General features: G+C 38.8%; 1 protein-coding gene across 7 annotated transcripts in view; it reads right to left on the bottom strand.

The window, feature by feature from the left end:
• sulf1 (sulfatase 1) overlaps positions 1–21,835 on the bottom strand; it is a 161,087-nt gene that overhangs the window by 119,767 nt on the left and 19,485 nt on the right. For 6 of the 7 annotated variants that reach the window (XM_061921856.1, XM_061921855.1, XM_061921858.1 and 3 more), the window contains exon 2: positions 20,366–20,499. The exons of the other annotated variant lie outside the window; for it this stretch is intronic. The gene's annotated coding sequence lies outside the window, so the exon portion shown is untranslated. The remainder of the gene's footprint in view (positions 1–20,365; positions 20,500–21,835) is intronic. 7 annotated transcript variants of the gene reach the window in all.

Raw genomic sequence — 21,835 nt, 5'->3', positions numbered from 1 at the left:
TAAAACAGCAGCTTGGAATTTCAGGCATGCTCTCCCTGAGATAATCCTGATACCCAATACAACTATGGGAAATACTATACTTCGACTTTCACAAAGTGCATTTTTTTTTTCAAACATGCCTCAAAACAACAGCTACAAAAACAATGAAGTCACACAGCTTCAGTCCAGAGTATACTAGAGTAATAAAGTAAAAAATAACATAGTCTTCCTTTAGTGCAAGACTGCCAGGTATACTGTATAACAGCAAATTATAAACTGGGCTAAATCTGCCCTGCTCTAACGTATTTGTATGAGTAACACAAATGCGCTGCAAGCTAGTGGTGAGTGCTTGAAGTGGCCTACCAGTCAGCCAGAGCTTCTGAAATGATGCGTTGAGACAGGGCACCTGCGTTCACTGCAAGATGCAAAGTGTGCGCAATGCAAGGCAGACTAGCCACACAAAACTCCACCGTAGCTTTTGCCATACTGTGTGCATTGCCCCTGACCACAACGTGGGCTTTTGCCTTGGGGTGGTTTTTGTTGTATTTTTGTTTTTTCTCGGCGGAATCTTTAAGCGACAACTGTTTGGTACTACTTTTTTTCGGTGTTTGCTTTTCATCCATCTTCCGCTTGTATTCATCGTGTATCTCTTTATGATTCTTGAAGAGGTGGGAGATCAAATTGCTCGTATTAAAGGAAGACATCTTGGCTCCTCCTCGCATAACCAACTTTTTGCAGTCATTGCAAATTGCCAGCTTTTTATCCATCAGACACACTTTAAAATAATCCCAAACCATGGACAAGGTGTCGTTAGTCAGTCACCTAGCGAGATCGCTTGTTATCCACTTGTTAGCAACACGTTCTTGTTGTTGTTATGCTCCGCTCGCAGCGGTTTGATGAGGTCATCAAGCGTCACCAGTAAACCTCTCATGCTGCAGTCGTGCTGCAACTTCTGTGTTGTGTGTGGGAGAGGGGAGAGGGGAGAGGGGAGAGGCTGCTGACTGGGAGACGTAACTGCTCTGTACTTTTTCCTATGTCCGTGTACCGCTCCATACACCGGCGTTTTAAAAAGTCATTAATTTTACTTTTTGAAACCAATACCGATAATTTCCAATAGTACTTTTTAAAGCATTTGGACATCTCTTCCCAAAACCAGTGAATTTGGCACGTTGTGTAATTTGTAAACAAAAACAGAATACAATGATTTGCAAATCCTTTTCAACTTACATTCAATTGAATAAACTGCAAAGACAAGATATTTAATGTTCGAACTGAGAACCTTTTTTTTTTTTGCAAATAATCATGTGCAAAAGAGTTGGCACATGGGCATTTTTACCACTGTGTTACATGGCATTTCCTTTTGACAACACTCAGTAAACGTTTGGGAACTGAGGAGAACAATTTTTGAAGCTTTTCAGGTGGAATTATTTCCCATTCTCGCTTGATGTACTGCTTAAGTTGTTCAACAGTCCGGGGTCTCTGTTGTGGTATTTTAGGTTTCATATTGCGCCAAACATTTTCAATGAGAGACAGGTCTGGACTACGGTCAGGCCAGTCTAGTACCCACACTGTAACTATGAAGACACGCTGTTGTAACACGTGGCTTGGCATTGTCTTGCTGAAATAAGCGGGGACGTCCATGATAATGTTGCTTGGATGGCAACATATGTTGCTACAAAACATGTATGTGCTTTTAGCATTAATGGTGCCTTCACAGATGTGTAAGTTACACATGCCTTGGGCTCTAATACACCCCCATACCATCACAGAGGGTGGCTTTTGAACTTTGAGCCTATAACAATCCGGATGGTTATTTTCCTCTTTGTTCCGGAAGACACCACGTCCACAGTTTCCAAAAACCTTTTAAAATGTGGACACATTAGACAACAGAAATCTTTTACACATTGCATCAGTCCATCTTAGATGAGCTTGGGCCCAGCAGAGCCGGCGGCGTTTCTGGGTGTTGTTGATAAAATGGCTTTCGCTTTGAACAGTAGCGTTTTGATTTGCACCTACAGGTATAGTGACAAACTGTAGTTACTGACAGTGGTTTTCTTAAGTGTTCCTGAGCCCATGTGGTAAAATCCTTTACACACTGATTTCGTTTTTTGATGCAGAACCACCTGAGGAATCGAAGGTTACGGGCTTTCAATGTTGGTTTTTAGCCTTGCTGCTTACGTGCATTGATTTCTCCAGATTCTCTGAACCTTTTGATGATATTACGGACCGTAGATGGTGAAATCTCTAAATTCTTTGCAATTGCTGATTGAGAAATGTTCTTTAACAATTTGCTCACGCATTTGTTCATAAAGTGGTGAACCTTGCCCTATCCTTGTTTGTGAATGACTAAGTATTTCTTGGAAGCTGCTTGTATATCCAATCATGGCACCCACCTGTTCCCAATTATGCTGTTCACCTGTGGGATGTTCCAAAAGGGTGTTTGATGAGCATTCCTTAACTTTCTCAGTCTTTTTTGCCACATGTGTCAGCTTTTTTGAAACATGTTGCAGGCATCAAATTCCAAATGAGCTAATATTTGCAAAAAATAAAGTTTCCAGTTTGAAAATTAAGTATCTTGTCTTTGCAGTCTATTCAAATGAATATACCGTATTTCCTTGAATTGCCGCAGGGCATATAGTATGCGCATGCCTTGAATTACTGCCGGGTCAAACTCGCTTCCCAAAATAATTAGCGCATGCTTAGTATTACTGCCTGGTCAAACTCGTGACGTCACGAGTGACACTTCACCTGTCATAATTTTCAAAATGGAGGAAGCTGATTTAAATACCGGTAATTTGTAATCGCATAAAGGGAAGAAGATTCAGCTGTATTCAGTAGGATTTAAGGTCCAAGCTTACATCACACTCAAATTTTTACTGCATACCTTTGGTAAGTGCCGGAGTGAGAATATGTTTTAAAATAATTAGTGCATGCTTACTTTTACCGCATGCCTTTGGTAAGCGCAGGAGTGAGAAGAGGTTTTAAATTAATTAGCGCCCCGGCGGCAATTCAAGGAAATACGGTAGGTTGAAAATAATTAGCAAATCATTGTATTCTGTTTTTATTTATGATTTACACAACGTGCCGATTTCACATCCATCCATTTCCTACCACTCATTCGCTATGGGGGCGCTGGTGCCTATTATATTGATTTAGTTGATTGATTTATATTAATTTAGTTTTTAAAACAGCAGTTTATTCCTGCTTCTATAGGATATTCGTTATATTTTGCAAGAGGGCTTCAAAAACAGCAGAGTTCTCCTTTCTTAGACTGGATCTTTGAGAAGTTGTTTTGCAATACGGCTTGAAAAGCAGATCATTTCAATTCTATAACGGATCTTTGACTTGCTGTTTTTGACACTGCTGTCATTTAGATAACTTTTTAACAGCATTTTGTTACATTTATTTGAATAGCTGTGATTTATATAGAAAAAAGATTCAATGCTTACAAGAAAACTGTTTCCTCCTAATTTCTTTCAGTCCATATGAGATGCTTGGTAATCCGAAGTGCAAAGCAAAATTTATTTCAGCAGATTTGACAGATAACAGGTTTCACTTAAGGCTACTCCTCCATCATAGCTCGCAGGGTTACACGTGGCACCAGAAGACATTAAACTCATATGTCTGGCTTTCTATGGATGCATTTAGGTAGGATGGTTGGCTCGTGTTACCTGGCTCTGCTGGAGCTGACCTGAATGGGAGCCAAAGGTTAAGGAACCATCTGGGAGGTGCAACTTGAATCAAGGGAGGTGAGGAACAGTGGAGCCTGGTTAGGACACTGTTTATTTGCAGATAGAACTCTCAACTGAACTAAACTTCTTGGGTAAACAAACCAATTAAGTGACTTAAACAGTCCCTTCTAAGGAGAAGACTGTCAGCCAAAAAGGTACAATTTGACAGATCTTCCACCTGATGCTCCAACAAGTATGGAACCACTGCTCTGCGGGATGCACTGAATAGACAAGCCACCAGTAGAAGCCGAAGACTTGTCTCCAGTTGGTAAGAATGGTTTGGATGTGTTCTAATGACAGCTACTAGAAACACAAGCCTCACAGATGCGGCGCTCACTGAAAAACATGAGATTAGAATACCATCTGCTCACTGCGTCTCCCTCGGACCATTCATCAAACTCCCTATCGCCACGTCATTGCAGTGGGAGATAATATTCCCATCACATCGTTAAGCCGACAGACCTGTCATCTGTGTCTAAAGGCAGTTTGTGGCGTCCCATGTTTATTGACTCATTTGTAACGCTTAAATATATTTTATGACCAAGACTTTTAGTCACAAATTCTAAATCAAGGGAAGACATTGATGTTTTAGAATTGGAAGACAGCTATAAATTGGCTGTCCAAATGTGTCATTTGTGGCGCCCCCTATTGGTTTTGGTCAAAATGCTTCAATATAAAAGCTGGCATTTGTGAAATACAGATATCCACAAAGGTTTTACTGGACAAATTATCAGTGAATTATGGCGAATTAAAGGCCTGCTGAAATTAGATTTTCTTATTTAAACGGGGATAGCAGGTCCATTCTATGTGTCATACTTGATCATTTCGCGATATTGCCATATTTTTGCTTTTAAGGATTTAGTAGAGAACATCGACAATAGAGTTCGCAACTTTTGGTGCTGATAAAAAAGCCCTGCCTTTACTGGAAGTCGCAGACGATGACGTCACAAGGGTGAGGGCTCCTCACGTCCTCACATTGTTTATAATGGGAGTCTCCAGCAGCAAGAGCTATTCGGACCCCATTAATTTGAGCGAGGATGAAAGATTTGTGGATGATGATATTGATAACGAAGGACTAGAAAAAGAAAAAAAAAACGCGATATCATTGGGACAGATTTAGATGTTTTTAGACACATTTACTACGATAATTCTGGGAAATCCCTTATCTTTCTATTGTGTTGCTACTGTTTTAGTGAGATTAAATAGTACCTGATAGTCGGAGGGGTGTGTCCACGGGTGTCTTGAGGCCAGTGTCTGAGGGAAGTAACGGCAGATACAAGGACGGCGCAGACTCCACAGATCTCTGGTAAGAGGCGACTTTTTAACACAATTTTCTCACCGAAACCTGCCGGTTGACAAGTGGTTGGGAACCATGTTTGCTTGACCGCTCTGATCCATAGTAAAGCTTCACCTCCGGGAATTTTAAACAAGGAATCACCGTGTGTTTGTGTGGCTAAAGGCTAAAGCTTCCCAACTCCATCTTTCTACTTTGACTTCTCCATTATTAATTGAACAAATTGCAAAAGATTCAGCAACACAAATGTCCAGAATACTGTGAAATTGCGCGATGAAAAGAGATGACTTTTAGCCGTAAGTGGTGCTGCGGTAATATTTCCTGATAGTCCGTGACGTCACGCGCACGCGTCATCATTCCGCGACGTTTTCAACAAGAAACTCCGCGGGAAATTTAAAATTGCAATTTAGTAAACTAAACCGGCCGTATTGGCATGTTTTGCAATGTTAATATTTCATCATTGATATATAAACTATCAGACTGCCTTTAAATAGGTATTCCTAAAACAACATTTTGCATGAGGTCAGCAATGTTTTTCAACTAACTTTGCTCAAATCTTGCACACAAGAGCTTGTGAATTCGCTAAAAGTATGTTCCAAATTTGTTACAATAGGTGTTTTGTAGAGTGAGAGACAGTCGGTCCCAATTTTAGTGTAAAAAAACAGTGCCAATGTGTGGTGCGTTTGTCAGAAAAATAATACCACAGATAAAACAATAGGGGTGAATGTTTTAACACATTTTCACACTTTTGTGTGCAACGGTACAGGAGTAGAAGAGTTAAGAGTATTTTGAGTATTTAGCTAGGAAACGTGACTGGAAGTTTACTCTCAACATCTCTATTCCAAACACTAACTAAACTACTGCGCGCGGAATTTCTAATTTGTAAGTCCAGCATACCCAGTGATTTACGACACAGAGATTCTAGGACAAGTAGCAACCTTGTTCTGCTTGTTACTGAAAAAGAAGGGGCCTATGGGCCTCAGCTGAAGTGCAAAATGTCCAAAAACGACATCCATCTCCCTCCCATCAAAGACAGAAATATTTCAGTTAGGAAGTGTGAGCGAATTGGTGGGGGGGTGGGGTGAGTGAATACGAGGCATTAAGAAAGCCGGTATTGTTCGGATAAACAAAACTTGCCTCTTTCCATCTTGTCGTAGATTCCTCTGGGTGAATTAGTATCTGGTGGTCAGTCGTTAATCGCCCATTACTAGAAATTTATGAGAAAATGTAAACTATTTCCTCCAGCCATTGGACAAATGGTTCCTTTTTCAAACTAATACTCAATTTAGTGGTTGGCACGGGAGAATAGCAGCTGGGATATGTACTGCAATGTCATACAATAAACGAAAGGCTTTATCCGTAGTCCCTGAAAGAGACAGCATGTTCTTTTTAGAATCTGTTTACAAACCCCGTTTCCATATGAGTTGGGAAATTGTGTTAGATGTAAAAATAAACGGAATAGAATGATTTGCAAATCCTTTTCAACCCATATTCAATTGAATGCACTACAAAGACAAGATATTTGATGTTCAAACTCATAAACTTTATTTTTTTTCTCCAAATAATAATTAATTTAGAATTTCATTGCTGCAACACGTGCCAAAGTAGTTAGGAAAGGGCATGTCCACTAATGTGTTACATCACATTTTCTTTTAACAACACTCAATAAACGTTTGGGAACTGAGGAAACTAATTGTTGAAGCTTTGATAGTGGAATTCTTTCTTGTTTTATGTAGAGCTTTAGTCGTTCAACGGTCTGGGGTCTCCGCTGTCGTATTTTACGCTTCATAATGCGCCACACATTTTCGATGGGAGACATGTCTGGACTGCAGGCAGGCCAGGAAACTACCCGCACTCTTTTACTACGAAGCCACGTTGTTGTAACACGTGGCTTGGCATTGTTTTGCTGAAATAAGCAGGGACGTACATGATAACGTTGCTTGGATGGCAGCATATATTGCTCCAAAACCTGTATGTACCTTTCAGCATTAATAGTGCCTTCACAGATGTGTAAGTTACACATGCCTTGGGCACTAGTACACCCCCATACCATCACAGATGCTGGCTTTTGAACTTTTCGCCTATAACAATCCAGACGGTTATTTTTCCTCTTTGTTCTGGAGGACACCACGTCCACAGTTTCCAAATATAATTTGAAATGTGGACTAGTCAGACCACAGAACACTTTTCCACTTTGCATCAGTCCATCTTAGATGAGCTCGGCGGCGTTCCTTGGTGCAGTTGATAAATGGCTTTCGCTTTGCATAGTAGAGTTTTAACTTGCACTTACAGATGTAGGGACCAACTGTAGTTACTGACAGTGGTTTTATGAAGTGTTCCTGAGCCCATGTGGTCATATCCATTACACACTGATGTCGGTTGTTGATGCAGTACTGCCTGAGGGATCAAAAGTCCATAATATCATTGTCTACGTGCAGTGATTTCTCCAGATTCTCTGAATTTTTTGATGATTTTACGAACCGTAGATGGTAAAATCCCTAAATTCCTTGCAATAGCTCGTTGAGAAATGTTGTTCTAAAACTGTTCGACAATTTGCTTATAAAGTGGTGACACTCACCCCATCCTTGTTTGTGAATTACTTAGCATTTCATGGAAGCTGCTTTTATACCCAATCATGGCACCCACCTGTTCCCAATTAGCCTGCACACCTGTGGGATGTTCCATATAAGTGTTTGATGAGCATTCCTCAACTTTATCAGTATTTATTGTCACCTTTCCCAACTTCTTTGTCACGTGTTGCTGGCATCAAATTCTAAAGTTAATGATTATTTGCAAAAAAAAAAAGTTTATCAGTTTGAACATTAAATACGTTGTCTTTGTAGCATATTCAACTGAATATGGGTTGAAAATGATTTGCAAATCATTGTATTCTGTTTATATTTACATCTAACACAATTCCCCAACTCATATGGAAACGGGTTTTGTAGTTCACTCTGTGCATTGTTCTCAGCACCTGAGTGTGTTTGTTCAATAACAGAATTTAATGAACACAGTGATAAACAATATTTGTCTTTGTGTGTAGGGGCAACGCTAGCTTACACACACACACACACACACACACACACACACACACACACACACACACACACACACACACGCACACACACACACACACACGCACACAGGATGTGCGGACTGAGCCTCGCTTGTCGCGGCTTGCTAGTGAGAAGCATTGCAAAAGTAGGAAAAAATTGAGAAGAAAAACAAATTATTACAAAGCCAACAGTCCCTGTGAGGGAATATTTCGGCTACAAACCGAATGAGCAATTTGAGCTTAATTGACTCAATTTGGTGTTAAAAGAATGCTGAAATAATTTGTGGAACAAAATATTGTCTAGCAAAGTTTGTTATACAGGAAAAGACAAACTTTGTTAACATGAAGCTTTCTTACCGAGGCTGACGAAAAAACTGGCAGTAAATGGCGACAATGGGGAGACAGCAGCTAACCCAAATATGGTTTGACTGCTTATTGACATGCCACTGCACCATATGGCTTGAAATTAGTTTGTTGTTTTACCATTTTGGATGAAAGTCAGAATGATCTCCAACATTTCACAATAATGTATGTAATAGGGTCTATTCCCCTCAATTAGTTGTGTAAGGCAACATTTTGCTTTTCTGAGTTTTATACATCGGTACATGACAATAGCATTGCTGTGACATCTGGACCACACTTTTCCGTAAGGCCTGTCAGAGGTTTGACAGAACAAGTCAGTCCGTGGGTCCCAGTGAAATAAAGAATGGCGATGACCATTTTGCAGGGAACTTGGAGATTGCCGCAATAATACTTTCAAGGCCTTTGTGGGCGGCTTTATGAGCGAGCGAGTGCTGTTGTCTTTACGCAGCGCTGCAAACTTTTAACACCACTTTTCTTGTGGTTTGTCAGTAAAGCGTTTGAAAAGAAAGGAGGGGGGCTCCTCCAGTAATAACTGCACAGTGAAAAATATACACTGAATTTATTGAACTGTGACATTGAAAGGGAGTGAAAGGTGACATGATGAAACCACAGGAGTATTCCCAGCAGGAGTCAAGGCTGTAAACTAAAAGACAAGAGTCACAAGCATCATCAGTGACTAAACAGCTGTCATGGCAGGTTTGTTAAAAGACCGCAGTAGAAGAACAAAAAGCCTGCGCAATGGGAGTACGACTACGTAAACTGGAAACTACTCTCCTGTCATCTGAAAAGTCAATTTTCCCCAATCTTTAACGACAGTATGGCTGGTCTATTAAAAACACTGCAGAGACATCTGGATTAATGCGGTGAAACATCTCATTTGAAAACTGAGGGGATAATCTGGAACCGTCCTTCCTTATACGCTCGTTATTGTGATTTCTTGGTTGTCATCACTGGCGGTTTAGGGCAGCTTTGACAGAATTGAAGAACATTTTCCATCAGTTTGTTAGCTGTATTGTCGAAAACAGAATTTCAGGTACTCTGTTTGGTTTGTATAAAAGAGCCTCTGAAAAACTGATTTATGATGAAAAACAATCAAGACCACGGAGAGAGAGATGGGTAACAAGTGAAGTCCATCATTACCTACATCATTAGCCATTACAAGGCTTTAATGCAGCCATGAGTCACAGCCGTGGTTTGGTGTCTAATAAAAAAATGTTATCGTCCTGTATTTATTAGGACCCTGTGGCAAAAAAAGAACCACACTAAACTGCCCAATAAATGTTTAAGGCTGAAAGAAAATTTAACATGTTGACATTGTTGACATGGATGCTTGAGATAAAGTACAGTAAGACCTGCAAAGTTGGAGGTCTCGTATTCTTCCAAAGGTTTTCCCATGAGAATGTACTGTAGTGGTAACGGTAATTACAATGTTATAAAAATACTTCCAGCTATGAACCAGTAGATCAACCATCCAGCAAATATATGCTTCCCAAAGGAAAAGATGAATCTTGACGTATTCTGGGAATGCCTGAATCAACTTCACCGCCAACATTTTCTCGGCATGAAATATTGCAGTAAATATCAAATTTCCGTTTGTACCATGTATTTTAGGGGTGTAACGATTTGTTTTAACGATTCAATCAGATTACGGAATTTGTGGTTAATCCCAAATGATTCAGTGAGTTAAAATTGATTTAGTAACTTTTAGTAGGCACAATTCAACCAGTGACTGTGAAATAAATAGTGGATACTGGACACTGCAGCTGAATCTATATACATGTCCAGTTATTTATTGTAAAGGAATGGAATATAAATTAATTATGATACAAACAAGAAGGCAAAATGCTTTCTCATCATATTTAAATAAAATGCAACCAACACTTTAGGTTGAAATAACAAGAGGAAACATTTTCTGCACTTATTTTCAACATTCAAGACATTGTAACTAAAAGTACAGTAATCATTATTGTAACAGATTTACCTGATATCGAAAGAGGACTGCACTTTTCTTAAAATGTTTTGCCTATTGTTACCAATCATTATGAAAGACATGACAATACATTTTTTTGATGCATTCTAACTTGTAAATAAAAGTCTGCTTACAGCGGAGCCAACTGTCCTATATTCTGCCCATAAAACCAATAAAATAACCATCCACAAAGTGTCAACAATACTCAATTTACATTAAGGGACTTGGTTAACCAAACCAGACAAACTATAGCTGCACTGTGATCACGAGCTTGTGTGCGTATGTTGACATGATCAACTGCTTCCTCATTTCATTGCTCGCCAAACTTTATTTGTAGATCATAAATCATGCCTCTCACCTAGATAGTGGAAGGACAAAGACGTATTCCGCCGAGTTGGTCCTCTTTGAGAGCAATCCGTAAGTGGCAAGAACGCCACGAAAAGACGCTTGGCTCCACCTCCCTTTTCGACGAGTGAATTATGAATCATTTATCGAAATGGAAATATATTAGCATCTTAGCAGTCAGCATCTTAATGACAGCAGACCTTGTCCAGTAAATCATGTTTTATTACGTTTGTTGGCTCTCATAAAGTCTGCAGTCAGTAAAAATCTGTGATGTTTAAAAAAAGAAGTGGATGTCGTGATACTTCAAATGAGCAAGATATTTAAATATAAAATATTATAAATATGCCTGTTACTACATTACATATATACTCACATCATGTAGATACAAACTTAATGTAGGTATTTGGATGTTTTTAAGGAGCTTTATAGGCAGAATCAGCGGCTCGAATAAGCTCTAATCCAAGCGGCGTTTTGATCGCATTTATTTACCATTTAGAATACATTAAAAGAATACATCCATCGTCATGTCTTTCATAATGATTGTGATTGACAGGCAAAATTACAAAAAAAAGTGCAGTTAACCTCTAATATCCCAAAAAAAAGGCAAAACAACATCTCGCCAGGCTGAATTCACATAAGATTTACCTGAGAAAATAAGTGCAGCTAAATATTTTCAGATTAAACGAGAAGTGGTTTGACCTGCTACTACTCTCATTTTAATAAACACAGATCATCATAAAGACATAATGGAAGTGCCCGAGGTCAAGTTTCAGAGGCACACGGACCAAATGGCCAAGGGTTTAATGAACGAAGTTGAAAATATAAGCCAAAGGTGAGCACTCTTTAAGTCAAAAAATAACTTATTTTACTTTCTATATTATATATACTGGGAGTGTTTATTACACTTCTGTCGCAAGCTGGTCTGTCGCAAATTTACGGATCCGTCACTTCCATTTTGTACTTTTCATACTTTGAGGTTAAAAATTTAGTTGTGGCTTTATATTATTGTGCTGTGTTGTTTTTATTTGTTTTGGCTTTTACAATCGTGCTGTGTTGTACTTATTGATATTGTCCATACTGTAGGTATCAGTCATTTTTGTTTTGATGATGCCACTGACAGGCAGATAGACTTAAAAGGGAACATTATCAACAATTTCAGAAGGGTTAAAACCAATATAAATCAGTTCCCAGTGGCTTATTTTTTTTTTCAAAATTTTAACCAATCCAAGAATATCCCTAAAAAAAAAAAGCTTTAAATTGCCTGATTTTCGTTAACTATGAAGCCACCGTCCATTTTCCTGTGACGTCATCCAGTGATGCCAATACGGATAGCACAGCAAGATAAACCGACATTAGCTAGGATTCAGGGGGATTTTTTCTTTTTTATTTCTTTCCCTTTGTCATTAAAAAGGGAGGTTTTTGTCATGAAAAAGGGAGGTTTTTTTGGTGGGCGCACTAATTGTAAGTGTATCTTGTGTTTTTTATGTTGTTTTAATTAAAAAAAAAACATATATATATAATTTTTTTTTAATAAAAAATAATTAAAATTAATAAAAAATTATTCTGCGGCCCGGTACCAATCGAGCCGCTGCCCGGTGGTTGGGGACCACTGACCTAGGTGACGTCACGTTCTGACGTCATTGCTCCGAGAGCAATAAATAGAAAGGCGTTTAATTTGCCAAAATACACCCATTTAGAGTTCGGAAAATTGGTTAAAAAAATATATAGTCTTTCTTCTGCAACATCAAGGTATATATTGACGCTTACATAGGTCTGGTGATAATGTTCCCCTTTAACGTTTACTGTCCCTTTCATTAAAATTGCTAAACTTCATATAACGTCTGGCCGTTCTTAAATCCAATATATACTATCTATCGGAAGGCAAACTTGCCAGGCACACATTGATTATACTTGAACTATAAATCGATCCATCAATATATATATCGATCAATCATCATCATCATCATCATTTATTTTTATTCCTTTCATGAAAATGCATATATATATATAAGCCACGTACAATTGAGACTTTCATTGTTTTTTTTGTTTCTTATACATTTCCATGATCAGAAAGGAGCAGATGGAATAATAATCTTCTTATATTTATCCGCCCCCTTTTTAACAAAAAATTATTCAATCGTTATACCCCTAATGTGTTTGTAATCAATTCTCGGTTTTGTATTTTTTTCCCTTACTGTATCAAAAAGGAATACACCGTGACTGTATATCTATCCAATGATTAATTACCTAACAACTGCATAGTGGTTAGAGTGTCTGCCCTGTGATCGGTAGGTTGTGAGTTCAAACCCCGGCCGAGTCATACCAAAAACTATAATAATGAGACCCATTACCTCCTTGTTTGGCACTCAGCATCAAGGGTTGGAATTGGGGGGTTGATTCACCAAAAATGATTCCCGTGCTGCTCACTGCTCCCCTCACCTCCCAGGGGGTGATCAAGGGTGATGGGTCAAAGGCAGAGAACAATTTTGCCACACCTAGTGTGCGTGTGACAATCACATTGCGTACTTTAACTTAATAGTCAGCCTCAATTGGGCTTTGTACCACATTGACCCAAATTGTATTTCTCCTTTGAAAAGAGTCTGAAAAAGAGGCGTTGTCTTATATTCTTCAGTTTGACATTAAGAAGTAATTATGTGTACTTGACTGCGCCATTTTATTCATAGTCTTAGTAGTCACTCTAATTGGCATTAACCTCCTGCAGTTATCAAAGGTATCATTAGATTTGGACCTGTTGAGACAGCATGTTTTCTTAAGGAAATGACTCGTAAATTAAAGGAGCTCCCCAACTGGTTGTGAAAAGCCAGACAAGCGCACACAAGGGATCTGCTTGGTGTGGCTAGGGAAAAAAGGCCCAGACAGACTGCAGCAGGACCAATTTAAAACAGTCAGTACCTTGGAAGAGTTAAAGAAAGCAAGGAGGAGCAAAACAAAACATCACAACACACTGGCCGGGTGGGAATGGGGAACTCCAAATGCGACAGATGTCAATACTGATTAGTTTCTGGTGAATAAGTAGACATTAACAACAACTTTTAAAGCATTGTTTCACCACACACAACACAATACAAAATAACATCCCTCGGAATAACAAATCTGTAAGCGGAAACCCCGCATTTCTCCCCACCGTGAATGTTCAATGCAAGACTGACTTTTAACTTTGTTGCATGTGGCTAATAAGGAGAAATCTGGTACCCTGGAGAGGAATGCCGGAAACCTCTATGAAATTGTAAAAACAAAATGTACTCATGAGTTATGCTAGCACTCGGGCTCTTGCGGTAGTCGTACAATGTTTATTGAGGAAAACCAGAATGATACGGCAGATCAGAATGATACATCAGATCCGAAGAATAGTTTGCGTGATGATCAACTCCGGATTCTGAGACGTTGTGCAAAACTGGAAAGCTATCGGAACTCTCCGCAGGTTTCCATGGAATGTAAGGTTTTTACTCAAGCATGAGGAACGAAACAACTGTTTCCAGATGCCTAAATATCATTGAGAGGTTTTGAACCAAAGACATCAAAACCATTTCAGATATTCAAAACCATTTCAGATATAAAAAGACAAAAAATATAAAGTACAGTTTCTACACAAAGCAGAATCAATGCAAGCGCAGCAATGGAAACACAGAAGAAGAGGACAACTAAGCTCAGCCCTGTTACTACATAGTAGCATTCTTACGTCTTAAACCAGGACACAATAACTGCTATCATGCTTAAATCCTTTCGGCCAGGGCCAACCAAACTCCACCTGGGCGTCTTCTCCACCAACATATTGACAAAAAATACCCTATGTCCCCAGAAAATTGTCACATTATATCGGAGGTCTAGCGGTTGAAACATGCAAAACAGTGAACAATTTTCTTTTATGCCTTAGGGTTGTCCCGGTACCAAAATGTATATCGATACTTTTCAATATAAAAGAGGACTACATAAAAAGTCATTATTGTCTTCATTTTAAAAGAAAATCTTATGTTACATTAAACATAACTTTTTTATTTTACTCAAAGAACAATTCTAGAAAGTTGGAATTAAAATTAAATGGCTTTAAACACACTGGGTTTTTCTGATTGCACTCAAAGAACAATTGAAACATTTTCATATTAAATATTGAACATCTTAAAGCATTTTCCACAGTTGGAAAATCGACATCGGATGTTGTGTTTTTGTTGTAATCATTGCATTCTTGCTTGTTCATCCGTGTTTATGGGTGTGTATTTTTGATCCAATTTGAAGCTTAAATATTCTCACATTGTGACATTTGGCTTTAAAATTACATTTTCTTTCTCCAATTTTTTTGCTACTTTGCGACACTTCTCATTGGCGAGTCACGAGTAGGTAGACTGTCTCCGGTTTCTGTGTTTGTGAATCTGGCGCACCACTACCACAACCGAAACAAAGATTGTGAATGATTGAAAAGAGGGCTTACTGTGTTCAGTTAATTCTACTGTTAAATAAATGTGCTGTGGTGATGAGAGCAATGCACAGAGTGAGATATCTTTCTCCTAGAGGCTCAACAATTCTGATTGATCGACATGGCTGTCACTCAAATGCTGGTGATGGCAAAGAACCCCCCGAGACAGAGGTTTTTGCAGTTATTTATTGCACTAATTAAAATTTTAATGTCGATACAATGTCGATGAATCGTGCAGCCCTATTAGGAAAGCTAACACCTATAAGATTGTACGAGGTTAGTCAAAAAAGTAATTGAGTTATTAAGAAAGTGTCCCATGAATGTCCCCCAAAGAGGATAAGAGGCAGTTAGAGGTTTATGGGCAATCCCCCAGGTTCTATGGGAGCATAACAGTTTATTTTACCACTTTCTGTCCCGCCACTCAGACAGACATAAAAACAATTTCAAGACCATCACACAACAAACAAGACATTTAGCAAAACGGTACACACTGTAGGTGCCACACATTAGCAGGTTAATTAGCCAAAACAGGAAGCATCCATCATTAAGGTCTGACTTTATAAAAAGGTGCTTTTTAAATTACTTTTTCTACGCTCACAATGTGATTCGAAGCAGACGGCAGTAAAAAAGTAGACAACAGTATAGGACTATGCTGGCTAGTGTTTGTAGTCTGTATTCCAATCCCTGCAGGGGGAAACACAAGTAAAGACGAAAGTAAAGCTCGAATGAGGTGATGCCAACCATTTTTTTTTCATATTTAGATCATGGTAGAGCAGATGTCGCTGGTCTTAGCTCGGGCCTGCACTTAGCTGCCAAAGACAAAACACAGAGACAACTGAGTGGCAAATTAGCATTTTATAGACGTGGGCTGTAAGGAAGGTACAAGGTAGGAGGGCTGGGGGGAGAGGAAGTGAGAGCTTCGACAAGGGCCGACACACTGACATGTCATTGTCTTTATGCTGCCATAAAGACGTAGCAGGGTGTAATGAAAGAAAATGGACGCCTCCAGAAGGAGGGTGAAGCAAATATTGGTAAGAAGCAGTGAACAAAATATGTCGGAGTAAATGAGCTATGAATGCCAAGCTGGAATGAGGTCATCTCTATTAAAGACATATTTCAGCACAAATGAAATATCCATTAAGACATTTTTCCACAAACAAGTGGATTATTAGTGACAGATGAACTACTTACTTGACTGCAATACTATGCAGACAAATACAGGAGAAAGTACATACACCCTCAGGCTAAATACCATAAAACTAACAAAATGTTCAATGAAGACAGGAAGTAACTGGAATAAAACTCGCCTGAGTGTTAAGTCATCAGCAGGAGCATCTCCATTAAACACGTGAATGTTAAATGGTTTTATAGCAGCCCTGATAACAGCCTGATGAATTTGCAGGTAACAATGGGGAAACTTTTGACCCAAGTAAAATAAACTATCTATTCATGCTTTGTATTTAAAAGCATGTTTATTGGGTTACAGTTCATTTTGGAGTTCAAAACTATATTTAGGGGCATAAAACAGACTAAAAATTAAATGGTATAGCACAAACAAGTGTGAAAATATAGTTTTAGGCCACACCTGATTCTAACGTTTAAGTTACATTATTCCCAGCAATCATTCTGACACATTTAAACAGTAAATAAAATGAAACTTTCAAAATATAAAAATTGGATGAACAATTGCTTTTCTACAGACTTCCACCATGGCTAAATTATGAACAAAATGTAAAATAAAAGCAATTGTGGAGTGTATGTGTGTTTGTTAGTTAGCATGCCACTTCCCGTTTCTTGGAGGATAAACAAATGGGGGGAGCATTAACTAATCTAGGTTGTGAACCATTCCATTCATGCCGTAGTGACAATCTAAAAAAAATCATTCTTGTAATATTCCCATTTCATCTAGATTTTACCAAATATTTAAAGGCTTCTTTCTTGTTCAACTTTAGATTGTCCTATTTTCTGTATGCTGAAATTAAGACAGTTAAAACACACTTAAAATGGCACTCATCTCCTAATTATTCCAAAAAAATCAGGACACAAAGTCCAGGGATGGCATTTTTCCACCATTATGGCCCTCAGCTATGGAACAGTTTTCCGGTGGACCTCAGGGCTGTGGAGAATGTTCATGTTTTTAAGAGCAGGCTTAAGACCCACCTTTTTGTTTTGGCTTTTACCTAATATTTATCAGTTTGGTTGAAGTAATTTGTACTTTACTTTTTATCCTTATAGTTGTACAATATTTTATTTAGTTCTATTTATTTATTATATATTTTCAATTTATTAATTTTTTTAATTTTTTTTATTTTCATATGTCTTACTTGTATTTTATCCTTTATCTCTACTCATGGTTTTTACCAACTTGCAAGTTTTATTATTTTTTCTTTCCAGCATTCATCAGAGGGAGCCATCTGTTTCAGGGGTTATCGGCTGTGCTGTCGGGGCACTTTGTGTCGGTGTCCTGGTGGCCAAGGTCTGATGCCCTCCTGGTGCAGATGGCTCCTGTGATAGTGTTTAACCACATATCTCCTCTGTACTCAGCCATGCATTCATTGGTTGATATAGTTGCATAAGTGTGTATGTGTGGGTGTGTGTCTGTTTGTGTTTGGTATTTGTGTGTCTGTGTGTGTGGGATAATGGGGCATCGAGGTTATTAGGGTATTGTTTTTAAATGTGTGAAGAACTTTGCGTTGCATTTCTATTATGTATGAAAAGGGCTTTATAAATAAAGTTTGATTTCATTTGAGTTTGATTTGTTAAATTAAAATAAATGCCTTCTCATTTAGATGAGCATGAGAGAGACCGAATCTGACTGGCTCCAAGGCAGGCAGTACAAGCTCCAGTTCATGTCTACCGCTAGTCGAATGTGACCGAGCAGCTACTAAGTTTGAGGACAAAAGCTTGCACCCATTTTCCACAAAGATGCTCCTTTTTTGGTGGGTGAAGGTTCAATTGTAGTCAGAGAACATTTGTATGTTTTCCTTACACCAGATTTTCACTCAGTCATTTCCATTGTCCAAGTTAAACTAAAGAAAAAAAGAATATGGTGCAAAAGTCCATTTAATGATAAAACATGAAACTATTATTATAATTTTGATGATCATGGCTTACAGTTTTCGAAACCCAACATTTTCTGAGATTTTCAATTCAGGGTTTTTATTAACTGTAAGCCATACAATTATAACCAATAAAGGATTGACATATCTCACGTTGCATGTAATGAGTTTATATCACATGATACTAAATTTTATATTCTTTTGTAATTTGCACATGATTTATTTCGTTGAATTCTACAGAAGAATGTTTATATATATATATATATATATATATATATATATATATATATATGGCGTGGCGCAGTGGAAGAGTTGCCGTGCGCAACCCAAGGGTCCCTGGTTCAATCCCCACCTAGTACCAACCTCGTCACGTCCATTGTGTCCTGAGCAAGACACCTCACCCTTGCTCTTGATGGGTGCTGGTTAGCGCCTTGCATGGCAGCTCCTGCCATCAGTGTGTGAATGTGTGTGTGAATGGGTAAATGTGGAAGTAGTGTCAAAGCGCTTTGAGTACCTTGAAGGTAGAAAAGCGCTATACAAGTACAACCCATTTATCTTTTTTTTTTTTTTTTTTAAAAGGGTATCTTTTTCTATGCATTGTAGGTGCCTCTTAAAACTTCACTGTAGGCTTCGTAAGGTTGTGTTACCTGTAAACTATCCGTTTATACCATTTATTTTCTAACGCTTGTCCCTATTGGGTCTGCGGGGGGGTGCTAGAGCCTTACTCAGATGCATTTGGGCGGAAGGTTTTTACACCCTGGACAAGTCGCCACCTCATCACAGGGCCAACACAGATAGACAGACAACATTCACACTCACATTCACATACTAGGGCCAAATTAGTGTTGCCAATCAACCTATCCTCAGGTGCATGTCTTTGGAGGTGAGAGGAAGCCGGGGTACCCGGAGGGAACCCACGCAGTCACGGGGTGAACATGCAAACTCCATAGAGAGAGACCCCGAGCCCGGGGATTGAACCCAGCACCTTTGTATTGTGCACTAACCAAACAAGAATAATGCTAATCCACCTTTTTGTTTGTTTTTTCAAAATAATCAATGGGAGAACCAATAAAGAACCGTAACATTCCGCATATTTGAAAGTGTAATCGGAACCGGAAAAATCTTGTCAATTTATGGATGTAATAAAAGACAATAAGGCACTTGTTTGAATATTGTGCTGATATTGTTACACTGTTAACAACACTCACTATAATTAATTAGAAAATGTAAAGTTAAAACATATGATCCGTATCGGCCAGTTTCACTGATGGAAAATCAGTATCTTAAACGGCAGCATAAAATACTGATCGGAACATCCCTATATACAATGTAACATTAAGGAGGACAACACAAATGTAAGCAACAGTAGCATTTCCTAACGCATGTCCCTATTGGGGTTGCAGGGGATGCTGGAGCCTGTCTCAGCTGCATTTGGGCGTAAGGTGGTGTACACCCTGGACAAGTCGCCACCTCATCACAGGGCCAACACAGACAGACAAAATTCACACTCACATTCGCACACTAGGGCCAATTTAGTATTGTCAGTCAACCTATCCCCAGGTTCATGTTTTTGGAGGTGGGAGGAAGCCAGGGTTCCTGGAGGGAACCCACGCAGTCACGGGGTGAACATGCAAACTCCATACAGAGAGACCCCGAGCACGGGGATCGAACCCAGGACCTTTGTATTGTGCATTAACCAAACAAAAATAATGCTAATCCACCTTTTTGTTTTTTGTTTCAAAATAATCAATGGGAGAACCAATAAAGAACCGTATCATTCCGCATATTTGAAAGTGTAATCGGAACTGGAAAAATCTTATCAATTTATGGATGTAATGAAACATAAGGGACTTGTTTGAATATTGTGCTGATATTGTTACACTGTTAACAACACTCACCATAATTATTTAGAAAAATGTGCAGTTAAAACATATGATCCGTATCAGCCAGTTTCACTGAAGGGAAAATCAGTATCGTAAACGGCAGCATAAAATACTGATTGGAACATCCCTATACACAATGTAACATTAAGGAGGACAACACAAATGTAAGCAACAGTAGCATAATTACAATGCTAACGTTATACTCATTATTTTGCAGAAACCTCATTTGCTGAACAACAAAATAATCAAACTCACAGCTCCCTTGTCTGTAGTTGACGGAATGTTGGCTGAGCTCCAGGCTTTAAGATGTGTAGCGAAGACTTTGGAGCGGGTCACAGGGGGTCTTGCCCATGAGGAAGGTGGGTTGTCCTTCATGACGTCATAAAAACCTGGGAAAAAGGCAATCGTTTGGGTGCCTCGTCCATGAGAGTTAAAATACAAGAGATTAGGGCTGGGCGATATATCGATGTATGCAATATATATCGCGGGTTTGTCTGTGCGTTATAGAAAATGACTATATCGTGATATTCGAGTATACGTTCTCAGGCAGTTGCTTTTAGCTGCGGGCATTACACTGCAGGCTCTTCTCACTCTGTTGTCTCTCCTTCTCACAGACAAGCGCACCTTCTTACACATGTCACATACTGTCACGTCATACGTCACATACGTATACGCCCTCGCGGAGCAGAGAGGTAAAAGCATGGGTAACGTTAGCTGTGATGCTAGCGATAATACGAGAGAAAGAAGGTGCGAATCTGGTAACAAATGAAGGAATAATTATTTCCCGAAGAAAAACATCCATCGTCTGGCGGTGGTTTGGCTTCAAGCGGGAATATGTCGAACAAATAACCGTAATTTGTCAAGTGTGATGCTAAAGCGTTGCTACCAAAAGTAGCTTTACTGCTAATAAGTAGCATCATTTGAATTGTCACCCGCTAGAGAATGAAGAGTTTTTACTCCGCATGTCAATATACCCATATGCCATATGCCACAAAATCATGCACAAAAGTGTGCTTTGTTTGTTTTGAACTATTGTAGTGGCGTTCTGTGCAAAAACTGCACTTTAATTTAGTGTTGTTTTGATATGTCATCTTCGTGACATCTTGCACAAAAATGCACTAATAGCTTGTTTTAAAATGTCTCTGACAATGTTTCTGTTTTGAAATGACATGAATGTTTGTGCCACTGCTTAATAACTGTTTAATAAATACAGTTCTGGTCAATTGACTTAGTAGTGATTTCCCTCTCTACATGAAAGTTTAAAATGAGCATAGACACATGGAATCATCATACTGCTGTGAATATATGCATCAAGTGTTAATTCTAGGCTTAGGCAAAATATTGAGATTTATATCGTGTATCGCGATATGGGCTAATAATATCGAAAGATTAAAAAAAGGCCATATCGTCCAGCCCTACAAGAGATAGATTTTTCCCCAGTTTGGTGCTTGTAAACAGGCTCTAGGTATCCAAATTACTGTTAGAACATCATTAAAAAGTCACATTTTGCATAATAGGAGACCTTTAAGAAACTTCTTTAGGTGTATATTTTGAAAACAATCCCTCCTAAAAGAGCAGTTTAAGGGTGACTTGACTTCTCGACAGTCCTTGTGCATACAACTGTTACACGTTTGCACACACTTACACATTCACATACACACCCACACAGCAAGAGAAACCCTCTCTGAGGAAACTGTGTTAATATAAATTGTCTTTGAATTTAAA

This window comes from Nerophis ophidion, linkage group LG15 (genome assembly GCF_033978795.1).
Source record: "Nerophis ophidion isolate RoL-2023_Sa linkage group LG15, RoL_Noph_v1.0, whole genome shotgun sequence".
Taxonomy (NCBI): domain Eukaryota; kingdom Metazoa; phylum Chordata; class Actinopteri; order Syngnathiformes; family Syngnathidae; genus Nerophis; species Nerophis ophidion.
Note: the sequence above shows the minus strand (reverse complement) of the source record. Positions and strands in the feature narration are given on the sequence as shown.